This window comes from Hemiscyllium ocellatum, unplaced genomic scaffold (genome assembly GCF_020745735.1).
Source record: "Hemiscyllium ocellatum isolate sHemOce1 unplaced genomic scaffold, sHemOce1.pat.X.cur. scaffold_3338_pat_ctg1, whole genome shotgun sequence".
Taxonomy (NCBI): Eukaryota; Metazoa; Chordata; class Chondrichthyes; order Orectolobiformes; family Hemiscylliidae; genus Hemiscyllium; species Hemiscyllium ocellatum.
Genome location: NW_026868388.1, coordinates 507 through 12,982, shown reverse-complemented (window position 1 = coordinate 12,982; position 12,476 = coordinate 507). Strand labels below are relative to the sequence as shown.

Below are 12,476 nucleotides of genomic sequence, written 5' to 3'. Positions count from 1 at the left end.
AGGCCTGATTGTGTTACCCCTGGTTCCTGAATGACAGCTCGATGTGCTGACTAGTGTGATGATGCTGTAGCTTTAAGAAGTTATTTTGTTCTGGTTTATTTTAAGAGAGAGATTGAATGACCGTTACCAAGCTGGCTAGTTAGGATCACTTGAATAAACAACTAGTGATGCCTTGGGTTTATTTTAATGCAGATGGAATGGGTGTGGTCAGCTCTCACAGATTAGGATTTCTGGGTTTCGGTTTCTCAGTAACATCAGAAATTATTGGGGTCTCCACCGAGTTGAAAGTTTTAGTGAATGTCTCCTGGCAGCTACTCTCTATGAATTTTCTCTTGGTGCTGTTTTTAAATCCTGAATTGGAGAAATATTTGTGTCATTCAGTGTCTGAATATTCCTTTTTTCCAAGGGCTGTGTTCATGTGATTTTCCAGTATTGGAACAGTTCATTAGTATTAGTTCCTAGATCTATTGTTCTGTTAACTTGTCCAATATAATTACATTATTCTAAATTCTTCTTTCTTTGGTTTTATTTCATCTATCGTATTTAAGCAAATGGGGTTATGCTTCACACCGAGTTGTTTGTCCAGTAACATTGCATCTGGAACAGACATTTTACATTTTCTTTAAAATAAGAAAACATTAGAGTCTAGGCTACCGCCTTCAAATATTGTCGAGGGGCTCTGGTGTGGCCCATCACACTAGAATCCTTCCCTTCTTGAGTAATATGTTGGAGGCACTGAATGGGCTGTCCCTGTTCTTCTCTAATAGTGTCAATGGGTTGAATGACCTCCTCATATTCCTGTGAAACCAGTGTAAGGTGCGGAATGAACTCTTAGTTTACTGTGGCAATGTGTAGTGTCAGACAGTCCTTTATATGAATGTTACAGACTCTTTAAAAGCACAAGCCTCAATGGAGTCCATGTCTTGCTGCACATGGACACAGTCCAGTTCAGGAGCTGACGGGGGCGTCAAATTATTCTGAACATTGTGGAATCCTAGGTGACCATCCCCACTTCTGATCTTATGGCGGGGAGAGTGAGGGTGGGGAGACATTGATGAAGCAGCTGAAGATGTTTGTGAAGAGGAAGCTACCCTGAGGATCTCCCACAGAGGTGACCCAGGACTGAGATGATGAACATCTTCCTTTGTGCCATGTTTGACTCCAAACACTGGAGAGTTTACTCTGATTCCATTAAGTTCAGATTTGTTCAGCTCCTTGATGTCAACAGAAGCCTTGATATCAGGGTCAATCATTTTTACCTGACCCCTTGTATCAACCCCTTTTGTTCATATCAATAAGCCATGGTATAGGAGCAGCAAGGGTTTTCTTCAAATAGGTGGTATTGAATGTCAGGGTTTCTCTTCTCAAGAGTGTTCGGGGAGCCAGATGACTGAAAGTATTTGAAGAGGAGGTAGATGGATATTGACCTGTCAGAGAGTTGAGGGCGATGAGGAATTGGGTATGAAAGAGGATTTGAGACCAAGAGCAGATCAGTCATGATCTTAGTGAAGGGCAAGGCAGGCTTGGGGAGAGAATGACCTGCCCCTGTGTCTGATGTTCTCACATTCTGTTATTGGAAAGTTAGTGGGTGATATTTTCATGAATGTTCTGTTATTGAATGTTGCCATCAGGGAGACAAGAGGATTTTATGAGCCATCGCTGGGTGAGGTATGGGGGCTGTATTCATAGTGAATTTGGGTCTACAATATGACCAAGAAATAGAGCACAAGTTTCAGAGAGAGGAAGCTCTGTACAGAGAGATGTGGGGCCTCTTTCATACCCAGCTTGGGTTTTATAAGTACACTTCTCAAATCACCTCAAACCGTGTGGGACACCCTTAAAGGGCCGAATGATCTCCTCGGTTTCTGTGCACCAGGTTATAGAAGTAAGTAGCCTCTAAATGCTCCTGCCGAACAGGTTTAATGGGCTGAATGGAACACAGGAACACGGGATTGAGGGACAGGAGTGAGTCATTAGATACATTGAGCCTTCTCCACCAGGCACTAAGATTGTGGCTGATCAGGTTGTGGTCTCAGCCCCACTTTCCTGTCTGCGTCCCATTATCCATGACTCAGTTCTCTGTCAAATATTTCACTAACATAACTGTTAATCAATGTGAACATAGAGGCATAATAAACTTCCAGTGAAGAGGATTCTGATTTGGACATTACTTTCAGAATTTTTTGTCATCCCTCTTATAGAATCAGTGTCATGCAGAACAGAAACAAACCTGTTAGTCCAATCTGTTCACAACGAGCTGATATCACATCTGATCCAGTCCCATTTGCCAGCGTTTGGCCAATATCCCTCCTCTTTCAGATACTTTTTAAATGTGCGATTGTAACTGCCTTCACCACTTCCTCTGACAGCACTTTCGGTACACACACCACTCTCTGTGTGAAACATTTATCTTCAGGTCCCTTCTAAGTCATTTGTCCTCACCTCTTCAAACTATGCACTCCTGTTCTGGAGTCCCCTACCCTGGGGAGCAGAACATATCTGTTCAGAATATCTATGTCCCTGATGATTATATAAACCTCTATAATGTTACCCTTCAAGCTCTGACAATCCAGGTGGAAACACCTCAAACTAATCATCCTCTCCCGAAAGCGCAAACCTCCAGTCCTGGGACATCTGTGTAAATCTTTTCTGCAGAAAACCGAGTTGTACGCAGTATTCTTAAAGTGGCCTCACCAACATCCTGAACAGATGCAACATGCCACCACAACCCCTATACTCAATGCTCTGACTGATTAAGGCAAATGTGTAAAATGTATTCTGTACTGCACTGTCTGCATTCGACTCCACTTTCAAGGAACAAGGTACCTGCAGCCCTATGTCCATTTGTTTCAGAACACTCACCAGGCCCTTACCATTAAGTGTACAATTTCTGCTCACAAGCCTCAAGGCTGAAAAATACCCCTCTTTCTTCAAGCCAATTGTGACGAGCTTCTTCTGTATCCCATGTGACCGAACCTTACTAATCTGCCTACCAATCGGAATGTTATGAACACCTTGCTGAGGTCCATAATGACAATATCTACCAAACTGCCTTCATCAATCTTCTGTATCAACTCTTCACAAAACTCAACCAAATTAATGTCCCATGATTTCCCATGCAGAAAGCCACGTTGTCTACCCCGATCAGCCCTTACCTTCCCAAATGTATGTAAATGCTATCCCCCAGAATCCCTTCCAACAACTCACCCACCACCGACATCAGGCTCACCGGTCTATAGTTCCCCGGCTTTTTGGGTCACTGTCTCCTTTTCTAGTCCCACTCCTCCACTGTTCACAACAAATGTTAAATGTAACCAGGTCGGTGATGTGGCCGATGATATTGGTCTCAGACTGGGTCAGGGTCAGTTTTAGGAACAAGTCAGGCTAGTTTCTTTAATCTGCTCAAATAGCACGTTTATGATCCAGAGCAACGCTACTCCAACTATGATGGAATGCTGAATGGCAAACTGGATATTGCAAACAAAGACTCGATATTTCCCGTTCTAAAAACACACACACACACACACACACACACACACACACACACACACACACACACACACACACACACACACACACACGCAGACTTTCTGCAATTTCACGTTAAAGAACCTTGTCCAAATATTTGTGTAACTAATGACAAAAGGAAAAATTGAGAGATTGTCCAAAATGTTATTCTGCTTCTGAAGATATTGTACTCACACAGCTGCTAGCAATGGGATTTTATCCTGGGACAGTTGGAATTGGGCTGAATTCCCTTTGCATTCGGCAGTCAGGAGGTTCCAGGTTAGCACAGTGGCTCAGGAGTTCGCAGTGTTCCATCACAGCATCAGGGGTATGAGTTCAATTCCAGCCTCGGGCGACTATCTGGGTGGAGTTTGCATCTTCTCCCCTTGTCTGCGTGAGCTTCTGATGGGCGCTCCCATTTCCTCCCACAGCCCAAAGCTGTATAATTCAAGTGGGTTGGTCAAATAGTCCACAGTGTTCAGCGATTTCTACTTTAGGTGAACTAGTCAGTGGTAACTGTAAGGGCATGGGAAGGTTACTCTTTGGAAGGTTGGTATGGATTTGTTGGGCCGAAGGGCTTGTTTCCACACTGCAGGATTCTATAAAAATAAGAATGGTAATGATGACAGTAGACTTTTGTTTTATCTCGTACATGTTACTGTGATGGGGAATAATGAAGGAGAGGGAGTGCAATAGGCTGTTTCTTCTCTGGCAGATGACATTGTCTCCCTCTCTGAGTTGAATCACACAATAATGTCATTCTCTCCCAATACTGGACCATGTGAGGTCTCCTTGTACATTGTCCAAACTATGTCTCCATCACATTCCCTGTTCCATGTCGGTGCATCATTGCTGCTGTCATACACAGAGCCATACCCTGAGCAGAAAATGGTCTTGGTCGATTTGAAGATATTTTTTATATGTCCCTGCGTCATTAAAAAATAAAATGTTTAATGTATTCAGAATACATAGAACATAGAACAGTACAGCACAGAACAGGCCCTTCAGCCCACCATGTTGTGCCAACCACTGATCCTCATGTATGCACCCTCACATTTCTGTGACCATATGCATATCCAGCAGTCTCTTAAATGTCCCCAATGACCTTGCTTCCACAACTGCTGCTGGCAATGCATTCCATGCTCTCACAGCTCTCTGTGTAAAGAACCCACCTCTGACATCCCCTCTATACTTTCCTCCAACCAGCTTAAAACTATGACCCCTCGTGTTAGCCATTTCTGCCCTGGGAAATAGTCTCTGGCTATCAACTCTATCTATGTCTCTCATAATCTTGAATACCTCAATTAGGTCCCCTCTCCTCCTCCTTTCCTCCAATGAAAAAAGTCCGAGCTCAGTCAACCTCTCCTCATAAGATAAGCCCTCCAGTCCAGGCAGCATCCTGGTAAACCTCCTCTGAACCCTCTCCAAAGCATCCACATCTTTCCTATAATAGGGTGACCAGAACTGGACACAGTATTCCAAATGCGTTCAAACCAAAGTTTTATAGAGCTGCAACAAGATCTCACGGCTCTTAAACAGAATCTCCCTGTTAATGAAAGACTAAAAACCATATGCTTTCTTAACAAAACTGTCCACTTGGGTGGCCATTTTAAGAGATCTATGTACCTGCACACCAAGATCTCTCTGTTCCTTCACACTGCCAAGAATCCTATCCTTAATCCTGTACTCAGCTTTCAAATTCGACCTTCCAAAATGCATCACCTCGCATTTATCCAGGTTGAACTCCATCTGCCACCTCTCAGCCCATCTCCGCATCCTGTCAATGTCCCGCTGCAGCCTACAACAGCCCTCTATACTGTCAACGACATCTCCAACCGTCATGTCATTGCAAACTTGCTCACTGATTCTTCAATCCGCTCATCCAAGTCATTTTTAAAAAATTACCAAGAGTAGAGGCCCAAGGTCAGAGCCCCGAGGAACACCACTCACCACAGACTTCCGGGCAGAATATTTTCCTTCCACTACCACTCACTGTCTTCTGTTGGCCAGCCAATTCTGTATCCAGCCAACTAACACAGATACCTGTGTTAAAATGAATTCTTTGTTTTAACAAATACAGAAATTGCTGGAAAAACTCACCAGGTCTGTCAGCATCCAGATGCCTTTTACATGATGTAGTTGTACCAGCCTCCACCACTTCCTCTGGCAGCTCATTCCATACGCACACCACCCTCTGTGTGAAAAGGTGCCCCTTAGGCCTCTTCAAAACCTTTCCCCTCTCACTTTCCACCAATATCCTCTAGTTTTGGACGCCCCTAACCTGGGGAAAAGCCTTGACTACAAACCCTATCCATGACCGTTCTGATTTTATAAACCTTTACTGCTGCGAAATGTGACTCCAATCAACACGAATGGCTGTACTTTCAATAATCCTGGGCCGAAATGCTGAAATTCAACACTGACACCTGTTCTTTCTCCATCAAGTCACAATTCTAAAACCAGTTTCATCAGTTTGTTCAGATACATTAGGAGACACTTCTGTGGGATTTACACCTAGACCTTTGTGCCCGGAGGTAGGGACACGAGCACCACTCGGCAATACCCATAAAGCTGTAACATTATTCACTGTGTTTGTCCATCAGCCTGTTATGACATGCTGAGACATACCTCTGCAGCAGGCAGGACATGAATCCACACCTTCTGGTCCAGAGCTAGGAACACTACCAAACAATTTCAGGAATTGGAATCAAACCCAGTGCCTTGGCTCAGAGACAGGGACACTACCCACTACACTACTGTACCCAGATTTTGGGTCACTTTTTAAGGGGCAGCGTTCAGCTCGGTGTGGATTTATTATAATCAGGTTACCATTACTGAACTACACAAAACATTTTGTGTTGTTAAACTAGTGCAAGATCGAAATTAACTATGACCATCTTTAATCGCTATTATCTGTAGTCTGCAATATTAGGGAAAGAATTCCTGCAGACACACTCTGCCCAATGAAGGCTCTCAAATAGATATTTATTACTGAACACCAGGCACGGAGAAAGACCATAATTTCTGGTCCCAAAACACCGACCAGTATAACCTAAATCTCACGTATGTCTACCCTCTGCCTAAAACCATGAAATGATACCAGGCCGCTGATTACTGTCCAGCCTCTCCTCCCCACTGACTGTGTCTGCAATCCGTCCCTCCTTCCTCTAACCACACAATGCAAACCAAGCTCAGGGTCTTTGTGAAAATCAAGGCCGGACTATGCAGGCCTCCTGGAGAGGGGTGGGCATTTTAAAATTAAACGGGGAAGGTGAGGAGGTGGTAATATCACTCACTGGCCGAGGCGTGGCAGATGGATTTAAGTTTTGATGAATGAGAGGTATTGGATTTGGTAAATCCAACAAGAGCAGGACTTATACAATTAAACGTAGGGCCTTTGGCAGTGTTGTAGAACAGAGACCTAGGCCATCAGGTATAATTCTTTAAAAGTTGCATCTCATATAGATAATGTGGTTAAGAAGGTGTTTAACACACTTGTCTTCAAAGGTCAGACCCTTGAGTATCGAATTTGGGACGTCATGTTGAGGTTGTACAGGACATTGGTGAGACCTCTTCTGGGATACTGTGTCCAGTCTGGACATCCTGCCCGCTCATTCCATAGGCACACCACCCTCTGGGTGAAAAAGCTGCCCTTAGGTCACTTTTAAATGTTTCCCCTCTTACAACTATGTCCTCTAGTTTTGGTCTCCACTACCCCCTTATAAAATACATTGACTATTCATTTTGATATTATTGACCTTGATGTTATTAAGCTGGAGAGGGTTCAGAAGAGTTTAACCTGGATGTTGCTGGAAATGGAGGGATTGAGCTATAAGGAGAGGCTGAATAGGTTGGGACATTTTTCACTGCAGAGTATGAGATGGAGGGGTAACTTTACAGAGGTTTATAAAATAGTGAGGGGTACAGATAAGCTGAAGGGCTGATGTCTTTTCCCTAGAGTTGGGGATTCAAAACTGAGGGATATTTTAACGTGCGAGGAAAACAGATTTACAAAAGTCAGGAAAGGTAATTATTTTAGACAGAAGCTCGCTTTTGTGTGGAATGAACTTCCAGAGCAAGTGGTGAAAGCAGGGACAGTTACAACGTTTATAGGACATTTAGATCAGTACATGGATAAGACATCAGTTTGGATGGTGCTGTGAGCAGCTGCCCTCCCCCTCCCCCTCTCTGAATGAATCCCTGTTGGTTTTCACCCTCTGCCAATGCCTGTGCAGTGGCGTGGGGAGGCCAGCAGAGGGTGGCATTGCATCACTTTCAGCACCACAGAGACAGCCAGACCTGCTCCACACGGAGACACACAGATACACACACAGCAATTGTTAGGACACAACATAGATCTCATCTGGTAATTTAAACTAAACATAAATAAATGCTCAATTCGCCTCATAAACTGTTGAAATATGAGTGACAGAGAACTCCCAAATTCCACTGTTTAAATAAAAACAACAATGTAGCTTTTAACACTGAAAGTGAACTGAAAGAGACCCTCTATCTCTTAACTGCTTATAACCCGACTCCAGCTCTACAGTAATATACTGTTTCTGGGTCTGCCATCCTCTCATATCACAGGGACTTGTAAGCTCTCAGTTCAGAGCAGCATTCACTCTCTCTTAAAGGTACAGTACACACTTTCACCTTCATCCCATTATACCCTGATGAATATAGATAAGTGGAACCTATCCGGATTTCTCTTGCTCTGTGGTTTGCCAATATTTCATCTACTCTGTCTCGTATATGTCAGGACTTTTGTTATTCCATTGACAGTATGTCATTATTTGACTCTGTCCATAGGGAAATATCAGTATTTCACTTGCTCACACTCCTGTGTGTGGGGCAGGATTTCAGTTGTTTCATGGGGACTGTGACACTATGACAATCTTAATGTTTGTAAATGGGACCAAACCTGCAAGAATTGTAAAGTCTATGGAGGACAGTGTGGAACTCTAACAGGACAGTGACACGCTGGTAGACGGGGATCAATGCAGAGCAGTGTGAGGTGATGCACTTTGGTATGAAAGATAAAGAAAGACAGTTTAAAACAGGCTGTGCCGTTATAAAGGGGCTGCAGGAACAGAGAGCGCTGGGTGTATATGAGCACAGATTGTTGAAGATATCAGGACAAGTGGGGAGAGCAGTAACTATCACAGATTAGTGTCAGTATCTGAGCTGTTTACAGGGGGAGGTGAGGGAGGGAGTCTCCGTGCTCCCTTCCTGGGAGGTGGTGTTGACAATGTGATGTGAGCCCACCCTCCTGCCCCCCGAGACTGTGGGGATTCCATTTGTACCAGCTCGACACAGAAGGGAGATGGCATCAGGGCCACGGCTTCTAAGTTGTGCCGGGGGAAACGGAGCTGCCAGTGGGTTTAAAGTGAGAATTGCCCTTCACTGAACATTGCTCCTTACTCGGTCGGTGGGACGTGGATGTTTCAGAATCCCCACATGAGGCTTCCAGGGTCGTGCCAGGGCCCTCCCCACATGGCGAGGTGAGGGGGTGAGGGAATGGATATCGAGCACTCCACCACCCGGCTTGGCCCTTTCGGTCCGACTGCAAGCTGTTTCTCCTGGAATGGGAGAGAGGGAGGGTGGGAGTGGGTGGCCCTGCTGTTAGTGCCGGTGTACATGGGGGACATGGGGAGGGGTTTGGATGGAGTCAGTCCACAGGGTTGTAACCATGAAGTGTTATTAGTGTGAGGGGTAAAGTGGAGGGAGGGAGTGAGAGGGAGGAGAGAGAGAGAGCGGAAGAGAGGGGGGGGAGAGAGAGAGAGAGAGTGGTGGGGGGTGGGTGGGGGGAAGGTGCCATAACAGATATACAGTGAGCAGAGAGAATACAGTGACCCTTACCCTGACAGAGCGGGGAAGGTTATTGATGCTTGTCCTGTATTGCTGGACATTTCTGCAGACCGCAGATACTGCACTGAGCTGGGTGGGGAGCTCAGACCATGCTCAGTGGGTCTGGTGGTGTGGCTCCCTCTGGGAAGAGAATGGTCACCCTCTGTACTAGCCCATTCACCAGGACCACCGTGGCACCAGTGCCAGGGGTCACAGAATACCCAGGGGCACGCATGATGGGTGGGAGAATCGGGCTGGTATTGAATGAGGGGGACACCATGGGTAGTTAATGAGGTGAGTTCAACACGATAGCACCAAGAAATTAGCACAGCCTCGTGTGGATGATCCTTCTATTCCTGGGGCCGCACGGTGTCACAGTGGTTAGCACTGCTGCCTCACAGCGCCATAGACCCGGGTTCAATTCATGCCTCAGGCAATTGACTGTGTGGAGTTTGCACATTCTCCCCGTGGGTTTCCTCCGGGTGCTCCGGTTTCCTCCCACAGTCCAAAGATGTGCGGGTCATGTGAATTGGCCATGCTAAATTGCCCGTAGTGTTAGGTAAGGGGTAAATGTAGGGGTATGGGTGGGTTGCACTTCGGCGGGTCAGTGTGGACTTGTTGGGCTGAAGGGCCTGTTTCCACACTGTAAGTAATCTAATCAATGCACTGGGGTGGGGTACACAGTCCTACATGCTGGGAGGGTAACTGCTCCTGGGTTACAGATGAATTCACGGGTGATCACTGCACAGGTCTCTGTGCTGGTCAGACTGTCTGGTTGAGGTTTATAGATAATACAATGATGTGGTCAGTGCAGCTCCCCGTGCTGGATGGATATGTAGCCTGTGCACAGTACATCATGTTGGGAGAATGGATAGAGGGGAAAGGTGATGGACAGGTCACGGAGTTCCCCGGAACGTTCTGTCCCTGACATTCTATAACTGACATTCCCCGGAACGTTCTGTCCCTGACATTCTATAACTGACATTCCCCGGAACGTTCTGTCCCGACATTCTATAACTGACATTCCCCGGAACGTTCTGTCCCGACATTCTATAACTGACATTCCCCGGAACGTTCTGTCCCTGACGTTGTTTGTTTGTGAACGGCCGGACGTCAGTGAATTGAACAAACGATAAGATCCCGAGGGAAGAGATCCCGTTCCAGGGAGAAGGAGACACTGTTCCGAAGGCCCCTCAGGCAGTTAAAGGGGGGAATACGTTTTCCCTGCGTTTACATTTCTTCACGACACAGGATCGACCACAATTTAGACCAAAATACAGAAATTCCCAAACTCCGTTTGTCTTCAGGAAACTGGGAGAGAATCCTTCAGGACAGCAACGTTCCCACCCTCCGTATTAGGAACTGGGAAGGAGTGACCTGTGTCTGCTCTCGAGTGATCGAGTGTGTGGGAATGTTCTAGAAACCATCTGTCCTTATGGATGTGTCTCTGTGTGTTTGGGGAGGGAGGGTTTCTTGTGGTTTATGTCACATTTTTGTCAGTAATTCCGACCTTCCCATTTGTTATTCCAGCTCCAATTATTTTAATAAATCCCTGAATACAGGGACACATTTGAAAATCTCACTGGGTCCCCGATCAAACGGGTCCCTTTGCCTCCAGGCTGATGGATAATGGGTTTGTTTTCCTTCCTCACAGTTAACGTAGTGACCATCTACGTCCTGCTTTATAAAGATTGTGGATTGTCTCCATGTGTCAGACGTTACCTGGGGGCCATGGCAGCGGCGGATCTCCTGGTCATTATCCTCGACCTGATCCTGAGACACATTCCCATTGTTTATTGGGAACAGTTTTATTTCCTGTACTCCGTCCCCGTGTGTAATATCCACGCCGTCCTGCTTTATGCAGCCACTGACTGCTCTGTCTGGTTCACCGTCACTTTCACCTTTGATCGGTTTGTGGCCATTTGTTGCCAGAAGCTGAAAAGTAAATATTGCAGTGAGAAAACGGCGGCTGTGGTTCTGGGAGCAGTGACTGTGCTGAGCTGTTTAAAGAACATTTCCTGGTATTTTATGCTCACGGCTCGGTATTGGCTGTGGAACCCCCCTGGTTTTGTGATGTAACAGACGCTGTTCGATTCTCCAGTGTCTGGGTCACAATCGAGTTCCTCCACCACATTCTAACCCCGGGTGTCCCATTTCTCCTGATTCTGCTGCTCAATGTTCTCACCGTCAGACACATTTTAGTGACCAGCAGAGCCCGCAGGAGACTCCGCGCTCACACCAATGGGGACGCTCAGTCTGACACTGAAATGAGAAACCGAAAAAAATCCATCATTTTACTGTTTGTGATCTCGGCCAATTTCATCCTGTTATGGTCAACGTTAATGCTGTATTCTATATGGTACCGGATGGATGATATTGGGTATTGGTCTGTGTATCTCGATGGCTTTGTGCAGGAATTGGGCTTCATGCTGCAGCTCCTCAGTTGCTGCACAAACACCGCGATTTACGCCGTGACCCAGACTAAGTTCAGGCAGCAGCTGAAGAATGTGCTGAAATATCCCTTCACCCAAATCCATCCATCCATCAAATTCCCTCATTAATCACACCATCCGGGATTTTCTCATTTCAGTTCAGTGTTTCAGCGATGGAGCAGCCTGTCGCTATGGTAACAGACTGAGGGGAGCGCTGGTTTGTCCATCCTTATCCCACAGGGGGTTACAGGGAAACATTTCAATGTTTCTCACAACTCAGGGGCCAGTGAGAAAAGGCACCATCCCACTGACTGTATCCATCACTTCCATTTGTAACCAATAAAAATGCTGATGAAAGCGTGCCGAGCAGCAGAGGGACCGATGTTGTTGTGTGTCTTTGTGTTGGAGAAGCTGAGCTGGAGAGAGACAGACTCAGCCCCAAGTCCTGGTCCTCAGGGAAGGGGAGGGCACCGCGCCCTGGGCTCAGGAGCTGGGGTTAACTCCCTCTGCTCCCCCTGACTCCAACCTGGCCTCCCCATTACCTCTCCCCTACTCTTTCTCCTCAATTCTCTCTCTCTCTCATCACCTCTCCTCTTCACACTCCCTCATTTCCCCTCTCACACACAATCCCCCCAACCCCGGTTTCTCCACCTGCCCACATCTTCCCTGTCCCCTCACCCTCACTCT

General features: G+C 46.2%; 1 long non-coding RNA gene across 1 annotated transcript; it reads right to left on the bottom strand.

Moving 5' to 3' along the window:
- Nucleotides 1-357: 357 nt before the first annotated feature.
- On the bottom strand, nucleotides 358-11,318 carry LOC132813139 (uncharacterized). Its single transcript, XR_009643957.1, has 3 exons — nucleotides 11,080-11,318; nucleotides 5,458-5,550; nucleotides 358-4,433 (listed from the first exon to the last, which is right to left on the bottom strand). It is a non-coding gene; the product is annotated as an uncharacterized LOC132813139 (long non-coding RNA).
- Nucleotides 11,319-12,476: the final 1,158 nt, after the last annotated feature.